Source organism: Centruroides sculpturatus, unplaced genomic scaffold, assembly GCF_000671375.1.
Source record: "Centruroides sculpturatus isolate CEXI.00-Female unplaced genomic scaffold, Cexi_2.0 scaffold67, whole genome shotgun sequence".
Classification (NCBI taxonomy): Eukaryota; Metazoa; Arthropoda; class Arachnida; order Scorpiones; family Buthidae; genus Centruroides; species Centruroides sculpturatus.
The window spans coordinates 851,359-865,631 of NW_019384305.1; the positions used below are offsets into that span (position 1 = coordinate 851,359).

Here is a 14,273-nt window from a genome sequence, read left to right on the forward strand (position 1 = left end):
CAATTTATATTTCCCTTAAACATACAAAATAATAGTAATAATTTAATTTAATTTATTAAAAGATATATTAAAATATTAATAATTTTTATTCATTAATTTAAAATCCTTTATAACAATCCTCACGAGTAGCGATTTTATAAAGAATTTAACCACAAGTTCTCCTCTTCAAGTATTAAAAGAAAATAAATAATTTTAAAATTAAATTAAATATATTTGACCAATTTTTTTTCTTAAAATAACGTATTTTAAAGTTAAAAATATAACTTAAAATATTAATAAACTTTTAAAAAATATATATATTTATAAACAACACACGTAATTCTATAAGTAAACTTACATTTTCTTCCCCTTAAAAAAATATATTTATTTTCTTTAATATTTTAACTAAAATTAAATATTTTAAAAGGTTATTTTTATCTTTACGACTTGCTAAATATAAAAATAAAAAATTAAGAGAAAAATCTTTCGATATCCTGAATTGAGGTCGTGTTGATGACGTATTCGAACAGGCCAATGTGACGTCATCGAGGCAGACCAAATGTTAGGGTGTCCGATGGCCTAATTCGTGACGATAAAATTATATAAAATTTTCTATCCTTTATCCGTGACTCTTTACTGTTAAATATCACCAGGAAATAGGGTGTGATTTCTGAAGATAAACCAGGGCAAAACCTTACAAGAGACATTTCATACGAATTTCGTGAAATGATTTTTAGGACATGTTTATTGCATTTCGTGTAATTTTATAATTAGTTTCCTCCCCCTAAAAGTAGAGTTTAAAACAATAATAAACAATCTTTGAACTTTAGAAAAAAGGCGCATCATTTACTTTATATTTTAATCAAAATTTTACACTTCCACGTGATTAATTAATATATAAAAATCGTTTAAATACGCTAAAAAGTTTATAAAATACGTAAAAATTGAATAATTTGGAGGTTAGAAGAGCTCTAAATATAAGAAAACTTCGAGCGCTCGTACTATAATTTAATTCGTAGTAGGCTTACATAAGGTAAAGTCTGTCTGTTTGTCTGTCTGGAACACTTTCCAGGAAAGTTATAGAGATAAGAAAACAGGAAAGAAAAAAAAATAAGCAAAAGCGTAGACTAATGGCCGTAAAACAAAGCATCCCATCATCACCTAATCGCTTATTTATGTCGAGCTGGACTAACATTCCTCTAACGAAACATAGAAGTATCCTTTAATGTGAGAAAAGTGTTTACGGCCAGATCATTAAATTTTTACCACTAAAAGTGTTTCTATCTTTTTAACTAAGTACATTTTGGTTTATATCTTAAGGTCAAGGTTTGACTTGGAACACTTCCTGCCTGTTTAAAAGTTTAGAGGCGATCGTCATCAAGGACAAAGATATGTCTCGAAAGAAAAATTCTTGCCAAATTGGCTTAAGGCTAAATGTATGGTACATGGTTTTAATCTTTATAAAATGATAGAATCGTGACCGATAAAATCATTCGTAATACGTCATCTCGAGTCATAAACAATGTTATATAAAGAGAAAGTTTTTGTCTCATTTATATGCATTAAACAAAGATAAAATGAAAAAAAATAATATATTTAGTAATTAGACGTGATTTCGATTAAGAAAAATAAAAATTTCTCGCCCATTTATTGATGTATATTATATTATAACAAGATTTATTTAGTATGAGTACAGTGTGGAATGTTATACTGTATTATAGTTACTGTAGAGTACTTAATAATAGAACAATTAAATGCTCTTCTGTACAGTACACTGAAGTATACTTCAACACATTATAACAAGAGTTATATAGTGTGTATATTATTCTGTATTGTGGTTAACTTACTATAGAGTACATAATAAGAAGTACAGTAAAATACGTCATTTTTAAACAGTATAATACAATAATAAAGTGTACTTCTGTAAAGTACAGTGAAGTACAGTACTTGTTATAACAAGATTTAAATAGTGTGATATGTTATACTGTATTGTGGATAAGTTACTACAGAGTAGTTAATGAGAAATACAGTAAAATGCATCATTTTTATACCGTATAATATAACAATTCAGTGCATTTCTATACAATACAGTGGAGTACACTTCAACACTTATTATAACGATTATAGAATAAATAATAATGCAAGAATAAAGAACAATTTAATATAGTATTATACAGTATGGTGTAAGGATGTTGTTAAATGTCTAAATTTAATTTTTTTTAAACCTTTAAGAGTATTATTATCAGAATAACTTTGGAATTTATGCAGAAAAGTCTGTGGGTTACGTGATTCGTATGTTAATGAAGTACTGTAATTACCAATCAAAGTATCTTTCTGGAAAAGTCACAATTTTGAAATTTCGAATTATCTTTCTTTCCTCATGAATAAGAAGTGAGGTCAACACTTTGAAGAAATATTTTAATAAATATTAGCATTATACAGGTGAACCATAAATGGTTAAAATAATTATGAAATAATAAAAGAAATATTTGTTAAAATAAAATTCGTCTCGTATGTATTATAAATATAAATATTTTTTTTATTAAATATTAAAACATTTTATAAATTTTAAACTTTTGAGGATTTTCCATTATTCATTTTGATTTTGTAAAGTAAAAACATGCAAAAATTATATTTTAAATGATAATGTTGCCACACTATATGCTAAACAACACACTATAAAACACTACATAGTATATAACACATTATATAATGTATAAAATACACTATATATATATATATAGTGTCTTTTATAATATATAAAACGCACTATTTGCTAAATAACATTATGTATTACACAACACAATACACTATAAAATACACTATATAACACTACTAAGCATTATAGCATACACTAATGTTTCTGGCTATAACTTTAATTAATTATTTATTTACATATAAATTTTTTGTAGGTCTATAATATGCATAACATAGAATTACAGTTTTAAAAATAGATAATGAATTATTTATATAAAGAATAAATAAAACCATAACTTTATATGAGCTGTGAGTATAAAAGTTTATGCTGTCAAAGGTGCTCTCTTAATGTAGAAAAAATAAAGTTTATAATATTTTAATAGTTTCAAATATTCTAAAGTTTTTTTAAAAAATAATTTAAGTTAATTATAAATAAATTTAAAACAGGATTTTTGTATACTTTCTATGTATAATAAGCATGTAAAAAGACGAGTTTAGAAGCGCGATATTGCGACTAACAAGTGATAAAAATTAGAATATTTTAAGTTAAAAATATAGAAAAGATCGACTTATTTAAAGTAAATACAACTTTATATTTTTAAATACATATTTTACAAGAAAATAAAAAAAAAGTTATTTTAAACAATAAAGAAAAATTTGGGTTAAAGTAAGCTAACGATCTGAAACATTTAGCCTTAAGTCTAATGATAAAAATCGAATAAAATATTAAATCGACCTAATTCTTTTAAAGAATTGTTATCAAATTAAAAGTAATAATAATTAAAAATTAATTTTTATTTCATTTAATTAAAAAAAAACGACATTAAAATTAGAGATTAATAAACTAATAAAGAGAGTTCAATATATATTTATTTACCCTAGGATATAATGTTTTGATGAACATTTTGAGATGTTTTCTCTTGAAAGAGGTTGAAGGTTCTCGTGAAAACTTTTATTACCGATCATAAAAATACTTGGAGGATGTCGGATTCATACGTAAATAACTTCTAAAGTAATTCTCTCCTTGTTCAAAATGGTTTGCAACTTGCTCTCACGTTTTCCAAGCTTCTTAATCATTAACCATGACTAAAAGTTTATTCAAGTCATTAGTCACGCTAAGAAATTAATTAAAAAAAAGTAATTTTATAACAGTTTCTTAAATTTTCAAGCNAGATATTTAAAATATTTAAAATATATAACCTTTTTTTAAGCTTATAAATATAACGTTAACATTTGTTTTAAAAAAAGTAAAAAAAAATATTATATTTTAATTTATGAAATGAATTTATTTTGTTAAAATATTTTATAAAGTTTAGATTTATATAAAATTTAATTAAATTTTCATGGTTTAAGATGTAAAATTATATTTATAAACAACTGTAAAATGTTAAATATTTTGTGGTTTTTCGTTGAAAAGTTTGGGTTTTTACTAAAAATGTTTACATTTTTAATAAATAAAACTATATTTAATGCTTAGTTATAGTTTAAAATTATCGATATTTTGCAATTTTAATGCTAATTTATTTATTTTTTTTAATAAAAAGTGCTAGCACGTGTATAAGATTTATATACTTAACATTACGCAATTTATTCAGAAAATATCATTAAAATTGCAATAATTTTAATACTATCAAAAATATAACACGTATAAAAGTATATTTATTCATTAATGTTTTATGATGTTTAAATTTATATAGGATATGTTGCCAAATTCTCATGTTTTACTTTGTTTTTTAAGTGTGATCAAAGGCGATGCGATCAACCATATCCTTATGCATAAACAATGCTTATGAAATTCAGTTAACAAGAAAATTATAATTTTTTTTACAATAATTTAAATAATACAACGTGATTTTAATATAAAAATATTGAAATTAAATGTCGGATAGATTATATTAATATTACTCCATACATAGCGCATATTTAAGTGATGTTTGGTTTGTTAATCAGTTGTTGAAGGCACGTATTTTGGTAAAGAATAGAGAAGATTAAGTGAAAAAATTATACAAAATACACTTTTTTTAAATATTTTAAACTATTTTGATAAGATTAATAATGAATTTAAGTGAAAATTTTCATTAAAATTCAATTTGAAATGCATAATAAAATGAATTTCAGTAACTTATCGTTGCTACGTTGGCTCATGTTTTAGTAGGAAAATTCTAATTTACTAAAATTTTATATGAATAATATATTAAAATTATATTAAATTAAGGTATAAATTTATATATTTTAAATGATTTTTAATTAATTTTCTACTTAACAACTTCAAGAAACGAAAAATGAAAGCAATTATGCTATCATTTTTTTCGGTCATAAATAAGTATATTAATTTAATTTAATTTAAAAAACTTTAGAATTTAAAATTTTTTATTTATCAATTTAAGCTTAAAAACTTTCTAAATTTTCATAAAAATTAAAAATTTTTTGTATATATTTACATAATTTCTGTATATAAAAGTACAGTTTATACGTAACGTTTGATAGAGTTTAATGAATAAATATCAGCAACTAAATATGCAGATTTCTATCTTATTTCAGCTACAAATAGTAAGTAAGTGATGCATGTATTCAGTGAAGTTAAACTAAATACACGTATAACAAATATCACACGCACACTAGAATCGCTCGCGCGAAAAAAAAATATGCTTTATTATTGAAGTGTGCAATGGATTCTACCTGTGGTATCGTCGTTTATCATTACAATTAAAAAAGGTACATAAGAATTTAATTAATTAAAATATAATTAAAATATTATCTTAATAATAATAATCATTTTCAAAAATTAATGTAAAATAAAGTGACTTTTACGAAATTATCTCCAAGTGTTAAAATGTCGTGTTACGCGATTGGCATAAGAAAAAAACCGTAAAAAAGTTTATATTTTCCTCTTAAATTGTTTTAGATTCCCATGAGAATCAAAGAGAAAACATTCGAAAGTAATTACGAGCATCAACTACCAGAAATTGTATGGAAAAGAGAAAAAAGAAGAAGAAGAAGAAGACACGACGATGATCATTAAAAATGAGTTTTTCTCTTTGTGGACGGTCGAGTTGTAAAAACTTTTACTGATTTAATTAACTTAATGGATTAGGACTATAAAATATTTAAATCTAATTAATAAAATAATAAAATTTTAGATGCTATTTTCATTTTGTATAATGATGCGAAGTTAATTATCGATTTAGAATTGTAACGTAAACAATTTTAATATATTTTAAAAATTAAGAAAAGATTTTATTAGTTAATTTTTTTCGAAATTGAGATGGGAATGACACCACCCTATTACATATATCGTTACAGTATTTGCATACACACGCACACACATCGTGATTAAATTCTATATTTGGTTATGTTTATTGGATTTCGGAGTGGGGAGGGCCACCTGTAAGGCATCATTAAAATGCAGCATTGTTTTAGTATGTCTGTCCTAAGTTTCAGCTTTCTGTTTTAATTAGAAATGGGATGAAAGTTAAGTTGCAAGATTTGAGGGTTTTTTTTTTAAGTTAATTTGAGATTTTTATACTGAAATTTTAATTATAATTTATTTAAATCTTATTTTTTGATATACATTGTTTTGTTTTTATTTTAGTATTTACATATTTTGCAAATAAATGTGCAAGTTAAGGTTACATCACTTGTTCAGAGTATTAATACATACATATTTAATGTTTAGAGTAGCATATAAAAATGTATGCTATTCTAAATTGCATATATACTAAATATAAGTTAATATAAGCAAGTAAAGAAAGTTTTATATCGCTTGCTTATAGGGCAATAAACAAGTGAATAAGTTTATATGAAGGTTTAATACATGGATGTACTGTACAGTACAGTACAGTACTACTATATTTGAAGTTTAGTAGTATATACTACTACTATAGATTATCCTATATACTACTATACTTTAAATACGTACTGTACTGTGCTGTACAGTAGAATTCATCCAAATACATCTTTAGAGTATTAAAGCTGTTGTATTTCGAGTAGAATTTTTCCTCTAAATCTCTCTAATTTTAATTTATTCCTTAAATTAATGTTAAATTTGATAATTTTTGATGTAATTTTACTTACATTTTCTATCATTTTGATAAAACAACCACTTTAAAGAAAGAAAAATTAATTAAATCATAATTAAACACTCGTAATTACGCCTGTTAATTATGAGTTAAAATAAGTAGAAAATAAAATAAAATAATTACAATTAACAATTATTATATTTAAATAAGAAAAATGTAATGCATTTTTATAATTTTTACTATTCTAAATTCTTTAGAAGTAAATAAAATGCTTATTTTTTTTAATCATTACATTAAAATGACACACTAAATTACAAATATTACTGTGAATAAGGAGGATAGTTTGTTGAAAAAAATTTAAAAAAAATCTTTCTAAGCAATTTTAATGCTCAGAAACGCATGTAAATGTCATAGAAGACCACCCATACATTGATACAGGTCACATACAAAGTATCAAAAATTGTCATATTTTTTTATTATTATTTTAATCAGAAAAATTTTTATTATAGATCCTGTTTTCGGTATAAATGACGTCATGCATACGTAGCCTCGACCTTAACCTTGTCCTGAAAATTCCCTTGTCAGAAATACGGTCAGTCACCTGTATGTTTACTGATGATCCTGCTAGGTGGGTTATCTTATACAGGTACCTTTCGAAAAGAACCGTATATGGAAGTCGATTATCTATCCATTGTTGACGTGTTTCGTCTTCTAATATCGAACTTAGATCAAAGAAAGTAACGCAAACGTCACTAACTTCGTCACAATACTTACGTACCTTCATTAAACATAGAGTTTAAAACTGTGTGTTCTTAACCAATAAAAATGATAAAAAGTTACATTTAGAAGAGAATTCATCAACTTTTAATCATTTTTAACCAATAAAAATGAATATTTTTGATATAAATTATAGATAAAATTACATCTAGAATAGAATTAGCTTGAATTTAAGTTATAAAATAAAGTGTTTTTATATGTTTCTATGACCTTTTTCCTACTTTTGGTGGATTCAAATTTTTCTATACAAAATGGAGAAATGCCTTTATGACTCTTTAAAGGTTTTGTGCGTGGGTATGGAATTTTGTTTTGTATGTTAATCGCTTCAAATATGTATAATTTTATAGTGCATACAGAAATATTTTATTTATTTAAGTGTACTGTACTGCATATCTATCAGAACTTTTTCTTATGTTTTGTACAAAAATTTAGATTAATTTCTGTATTAAAAGCACAGTATATATATATTTTAAATTTAATATTTTATTGTTTAAACAATTGTACTAGAAGAATTGATATAGAAAGCTTTCCTTTTCATTAAAGGAACTAATGAGGAAATATGGCTAAATTTTTATATTATTAATAAAGAATAAAAGTTTCATTCTTCATCTGCGCGATTTCTATGCAATAAAAAACAAAAACAAGAAAAAAAGAACTTAAAATTCCAAAGTTTAAACAGTTTATTCAACTTTGCTCCTGCATAAGTTACTCTCATCTCATTTGCATAGAATAGAATACCACAAATAAGAAAAAAAAAATCATACCAAAAATATCCCAATTTTTCCTGTTCCTTCTTTGGTAATGTTATAAAAACACCATTTTATTAATATTTTTATTTTAAACAAAATTTAAAAATGTAAGTGTAGGCCTACACCTGACATAAAATCGAATTTTAAGATGCAACGTGAATTGTCCTTCAGGTATTTTATTGACAACTATCTTAAATTAATGAGCATATAATTATAAATTTTATACAGTTAAATTGCGTATCAGTAATAGAGAATTGCTTAAAATTGAACGAACATTAAATCAGATGTCAACCGTGTCTGCTAAGTCTATTTTCACTACTATAACACAGAGCTAAACACAAAACCAAGTATCTACATCTATTATATATCCCTACAACGTTCTTAGAGTCATCAGCCATGGTTCTTCAACCTTTAATGTCTGTAATTATAGTGGAGTTGTTGAGACAGGGTGGTATAGGACATTGACAAAAATCACTATTTCGGTTAGTATCACCCCAGGGATAAGTAAGTCTAGGGGAAGAGAAAAAAAAAAAAAGGAATAAAAGCTCTGAAGATACTTTCTACTCATGCAATTCTTCCGTTCTTTCTCTTATTTAAAAAGATAATTGCATTGAGTTAAGTGTAATTGCATTCTATAAATATTGCTCCGGGATAGGTAAATTTTATGTATATCTAAATCATAAATCTGTCATCTTATATATAATATTTTAACAATGTCTATTAACGTTGATATGCCTCAAAAAAATACGCTATAAAAATGGTTGCAAGATCTGAATATTTTATGTTCTTTAAGGTAACTTAATTAGCTTCTACATCTTCTGGATTATAGTAATTTAAAATTTTTAAGTTTAAAAATTGTTTAGAGCTATTTTAAATAGTTTAATACGACGTTTTTAGTTAGTTACATCCTCGGAATAACTGATTATACGCTTAAGATAGTAAGGAATTTTTAGAAAGTGTAATAAATTACTACTTTTCTGAGGACGTAACTGATACTAAAATATCTTTAAAACTTTGTATTTAAATTACTTTCTAATTTTCCTACAAAAAAACTGAGCGTTTTATAGACTAACTTTTCCTACAGGTAATTTAATAAATTAACGAATAATTAATATATTATAATATATAAAGAGTAACTCATCCTATAGGCTACCTCAATAAATTATTGAGTATATAATCATTTAAGGAAGAGGAATATTGAGGAAATTTTAAACTTCAGACACAGAAATTACTACAAAAATGCTCCTTTTTTTCTTTTAAATTTCTAACGTGTATAACAAAAAAAAAAAAAACACTTAATATATTCATAAAATTTGAAAAAATTTTGATTTTTCAAACAAATCTTATTGTGTTGATAGAGACTTATCGGATTACCAAAACATATTTCGAACAAAGAAAAGAGTGTTTATCGATTCGAACAATTGAAAAGAACAATTGGATAGTGAGGGGAGAAGGTGTTGTGTCCTAAATAAACTACACAATGTTACATACAATCACAATAACTTTATAGACATTGTTCTCTGCCCATCTAGCCTTCACCTAGTTATCCAACTACAACCACGATTTCATCACATACCAGGCATATTCCTTAATTTATCTTTATTTATTTTTTTCGCTACTTTTGCAATAGAAATACAACGCCTTCTATAAAATATGTCAAAACAATAGTTAGGGAGGGGTTAATAGTGAAAATGGAATTAAAACTCCACCTTCGAGAACTTGGTCTTAACCTTTGACATTTTTGTGCTCTCCTTTTCTTTTTTTTTATTATTATTTTATCACAAAGCTCCCGAAAATACGATTTTATTTTATAATTATCATCCGGAAGCATTTCATCAGTACTTAATTTTTTATCATATTTTAATAATAATAGGCCTATATTAGCTTAATTTTAAGTAAAATGCCTAGCGTATCTCTGGCATTCTTATTAACATTTTTGGAGTTTAGAACGATTTTCGTGGATTAAAATAACGTTATGTAAGTTGTGTGTTCTTTTTGTTTTGGGGAAATTTTTTTTTGAATGTGGGTGTTGTATTCAATCGCTGTTAAATTAGATAATAAGTAAATAAAAGAAGCATTCCTTCAGGTAAAATTGGAGAACATAACTGTCAGATAAGATTTACAATTTTATCCTGTTCCCGAAGAATAGAGAGTCTAAAGCCATATTCGGAATCAGGGAAAAATAGTATTTTATTACTCTTCTACCGAAGATTTATCTTATTAAAATTTATTATTTTATATCCTATTTAAAACGTTTAAAAAAATAGAAATAAATAAAATTTTATAGGCTTCTTTTACTAAAAGTTTATTACATAAAATGGCTTCGATCTTTCATTAAAAATTTTTTAAAATAAATTAGAACTAATTTAAATTTTAGTATTTTAGTTTTATAAATTTGATCTTTAAATTGATGTATCAGTCTTTATAGATAGTGTTTAAAATTATTGTATAGTTTTTTTTTTCTTTACTACTTTAAATGGGAGAGTCGTGATAAAAGATAATAATTAAATTAAGAATGTCGTCGTGATGAAGTTGCAAAATTTTGTCTTACTTGGATCGTTTACTGATCATCATTTATCGATCCAAAGCCTGAGGGGTTTCTGGGGTGGTCGTGAAGATATCGAGATGAAGCTGCAATTCAAAAGGCACTGCCACTGACTTGTAGGCATGAATGTTAATTGTTTAGATTTTTGTATAGTTTTTTTGTTATTTTAATTAAGAAAAAACTGTATAAAAACCTATAAATTTCCTTACTTTCGTTGCTTTCTTACAATTAAATCCAATAATTTTGCGTTAAATGATATTATTTATCAATATTTTAAAGATTTATTATTAATTTCCGAGGAGATTTTTAGCATAAAAAAGATTTTATAATAATTAAAAAAAACGTTAAATTTAGTTAAAAAATAATCTAGACTATTTATTTTATTAACATATTTAAAAATTCGTTTGGAAAAGTTTAATATCTTAGTCTTTTTAAAGCAAATCTTAAAAAATAAAAGGAATAATTGATGCTATCCCTAAGACGAACGGGGAACTTGTAAACACTCACCTCTTCGACCTTCTCAAACGTAACGTGATGGGCATTGGCCGTCCACCCCCTTACACCTGGCCCAATGGTACGTTCCATACTGTCGGCCATGTTTGTCATACCTGGGTTTACAGTGAACGACTGACAGAGAACTACGATGGTAGGCTTAGGGGTTTAATAGAATCATAAACTGTTTAAGATTACGTTGGACTCATCGTGACGAATATACATCTCCGGAGTGACTACAAACAAAACGAGTAAGTGGCCTACATCCTTCTTGGACACTTGCTGTTTCGCTAAAGAACTGGTTTGTAGTAGACTAAAGGCAGATCTAGTGGTGTGCAGCCAACAATGGAAGCTAGAGGGACAGGTTTTTCGAGTTTCGGGGGATCTTCGCCATCTAGAGACGATTCAGCTAGCCCGGACGAGAGGCCTTCGACAGCCGATTCTTCGGCAGGCCAACCGAGCAAGACATCGAGCCCCGCGGCTGGTCCGGTCGTCAGGTATTGTCCTTACCTATTTTCTCTTTTATTTTATATGATATGTTCCTTATGCCATATTAATACAACCGCACACTTGTAGATCTAAACTGAAAAATCTGGTTTCTCTTAGTGCATCACTTTCAGTCTCTGCACCGTACATTCTCCTCTTCAAGTTTATGACATCAATACTACTTTGTCTTCAAATATAAAATATACTATACTGTACTCTACAAGTATTGTACAGTATATACTATTGCAATAATATAGATGATACGCTAATTTGATAGATATAATCTTGATAATCTTCAAAGTATCGATCTATATCATACAAAATCCTTCCTAAATCTAATACTAGACTCCTAGAATTAAACATTCTTGAACTTGTTAGTTTTTAGTTTCAATTTTTAATAAACGTTATCAACTTATCTTAAAGTTAAGCCCAGTATCATTATCACAAACTCCATTGATCGTTATCACCGTTAACACTTCTTACATTAACCTTTTCTTCTGTAAATTTCAAGTAAAATCATATAAAATTTAATCTGTCCAGTAAACTAAAATATGCAAATTACTTTTTTACAATGATATTTTTGGTCCTTATATATTTTTCAAGTGTGGCGTCGTGATCGCTATAAACAATATGCAAATTACTTTTTTTTTCGTTTAGGAATTGGAAATTCCTCGTCTAAATTGGGGAATGGAATAAGAAATAAACACAATTAATACTTTTCTCAATTTATTTAACATCTATTCTTCCATATACTACATTTTCCCTTTACTTTCCACCCTGTGGACATTAATTAAGAGGGCCATTTAATCAAGCCCATGACGGGTTCGGCTTTGCCGACAATGTTGTTGGATTAAGGTATGGCAACGCAACACTTGGGCGATCTGCCTTTTTTTTAAAGGAAAATGGCCCATATTTAGGCGTTACAGACGTGGAGAAAACCCGGAAAACTCCACGTGGCCAGCCCGTCCGAACCCACGACCGAACTCCTAGTGTTCAGGGTACTGGTGGACTCCTTTGCCAACAATGAGTGAGCCTGCTGGAGAATAGTTGCTTCAAATGTTTCATTAATGGCATGTTACTCTTCAATCATGCTTTTCTATTTGTATTGTAATAAAAAAAGTCTAACGCTAGTATTAACAACGAATAGCAGGCCTACATAAGATCGCCGACAATTGTTATACATTACGTAAAATGTACATAATTTTTTGCAGCAGAATACTACAAAATTAAGCGAGTAAAGTCTGCAATCGGCAAGAGATGCGATCCTCATCTAACAAATTCGGACGTGGTTTTCAGTCAACTAATTGTTATATTTATAGACTTTCAATATTTTTCAAACTTACCAGTTCCTAGGCTCTTGTAACGACGTCTTTAATTCATATATTTCGTTCTGGCTCTTCCAAATTATTATAAGTTTACTCCTGCCTCTGGCAAATTCTTTTCTTTCGATCAATTCTCTGTGAAATTCTATTATCGAGAACCTGTATGCTCATTATATAACGTGGGATAACTCACAAAACAATTCCCGAGATAGAACAATAGATAATAATTTTGAAAATTTTTCTATTTTCCCATCATAAATCAAGGTGAAACACTAATTTCTATAGGCTTCACTGACTGTTTAGAATGGATTTCTCGGTGCCATTACCTATAAATCAAGATCCTTTAAACAGAATTTAAAAAACATATTATTTTTCATAAGATAATTTATTATATTTTACAATATAAGTACTGTGCAACGAGTAGAACAATATAGTAAACTAAGAAAGAACTGAACGGAAATCAATTTTTTAATTCTTTCCAAAATAGAAGAGATAAGCATCGAAACTAATGGCTTCACTCTAAATCTATCATTGATAATTGTTTGTCGATCTTTAATGGACTGTAAAAATATGAAAGTACTGCGGTTTTGCAAAAAATAACGTTTAATGCGGAATGAAACACTGGTACAAAATGGCTGCTACAAATGACCGTTACAGAACTACTCTCGTTCACAAATTTTTTTTTTTCTTTTTTTTATGACAAAAATACGGTGGCGCTTGAGGCGCTAACAATAATGATGTCAAGAGATCGGATAATCTAAAGTAACATATCTATTGAGAGCGATTGTTTCACGGAACATCGAAAAATAATTTTGAAGATCATAAATATATAGCCATTTCCTAAACAATTAGATATGTAACACTGCTGGACCATATTTCAACTTCTGTTCATCAGTGACTGAATAAATACCGTTGAAAACTGATAGTTAATTAAATTAATCGAGGATTCGCTCCACATCAACGGCTGGCGATAGAGATTTTCCGGATGTTTTTTCATAAATAAGGGCTAATTTTTCATGGAATCTCCATTAGCAGATCGCCTGTGTGTTGCATTGTCTTATTACATCAATTTAATTCATATTTCAATTCATCACAAAAACCGATAAATTGAATTTGGGCATATCATTCCACTTGTAGTAGAATTCGCTTTGTTTCGCATGCCCGAACCACAGCAATCGAACCCGGAATCCCGAATATGTTGGGTGTC

General features: G+C 26.9%; 1 long non-coding RNA gene across 2 annotated transcripts in view; it reads right to left on the reverse strand.

Moving 5' to 3' along the window:
- Positions 1 to 11,574, reverse strand: part of LOC111618843 — a 15,495-nt gene extending 3,921 nt beyond the window's left edge. The window contains exons 1-2 of one of the 2 annotated variants that reach the window (XR_002755648.1): positions 11,274 to 11,574; positions 3,554 to 3,762 (exon numbers count right to left, since the gene is read on the reverse strand). This is a non-coding gene — a long non-coding RNA (uncharacterized LOC111618843). Of the gene's footprint in view, positions 1 to 3,553; positions 3,792 to 11,273 lie in introns of both variants that reach the window. The other variant, XR_002755646.1, reaches the window with a different exon arrangement.
- Positions 11,575 to 14,273: the final 2,699 nt, after the last annotated feature.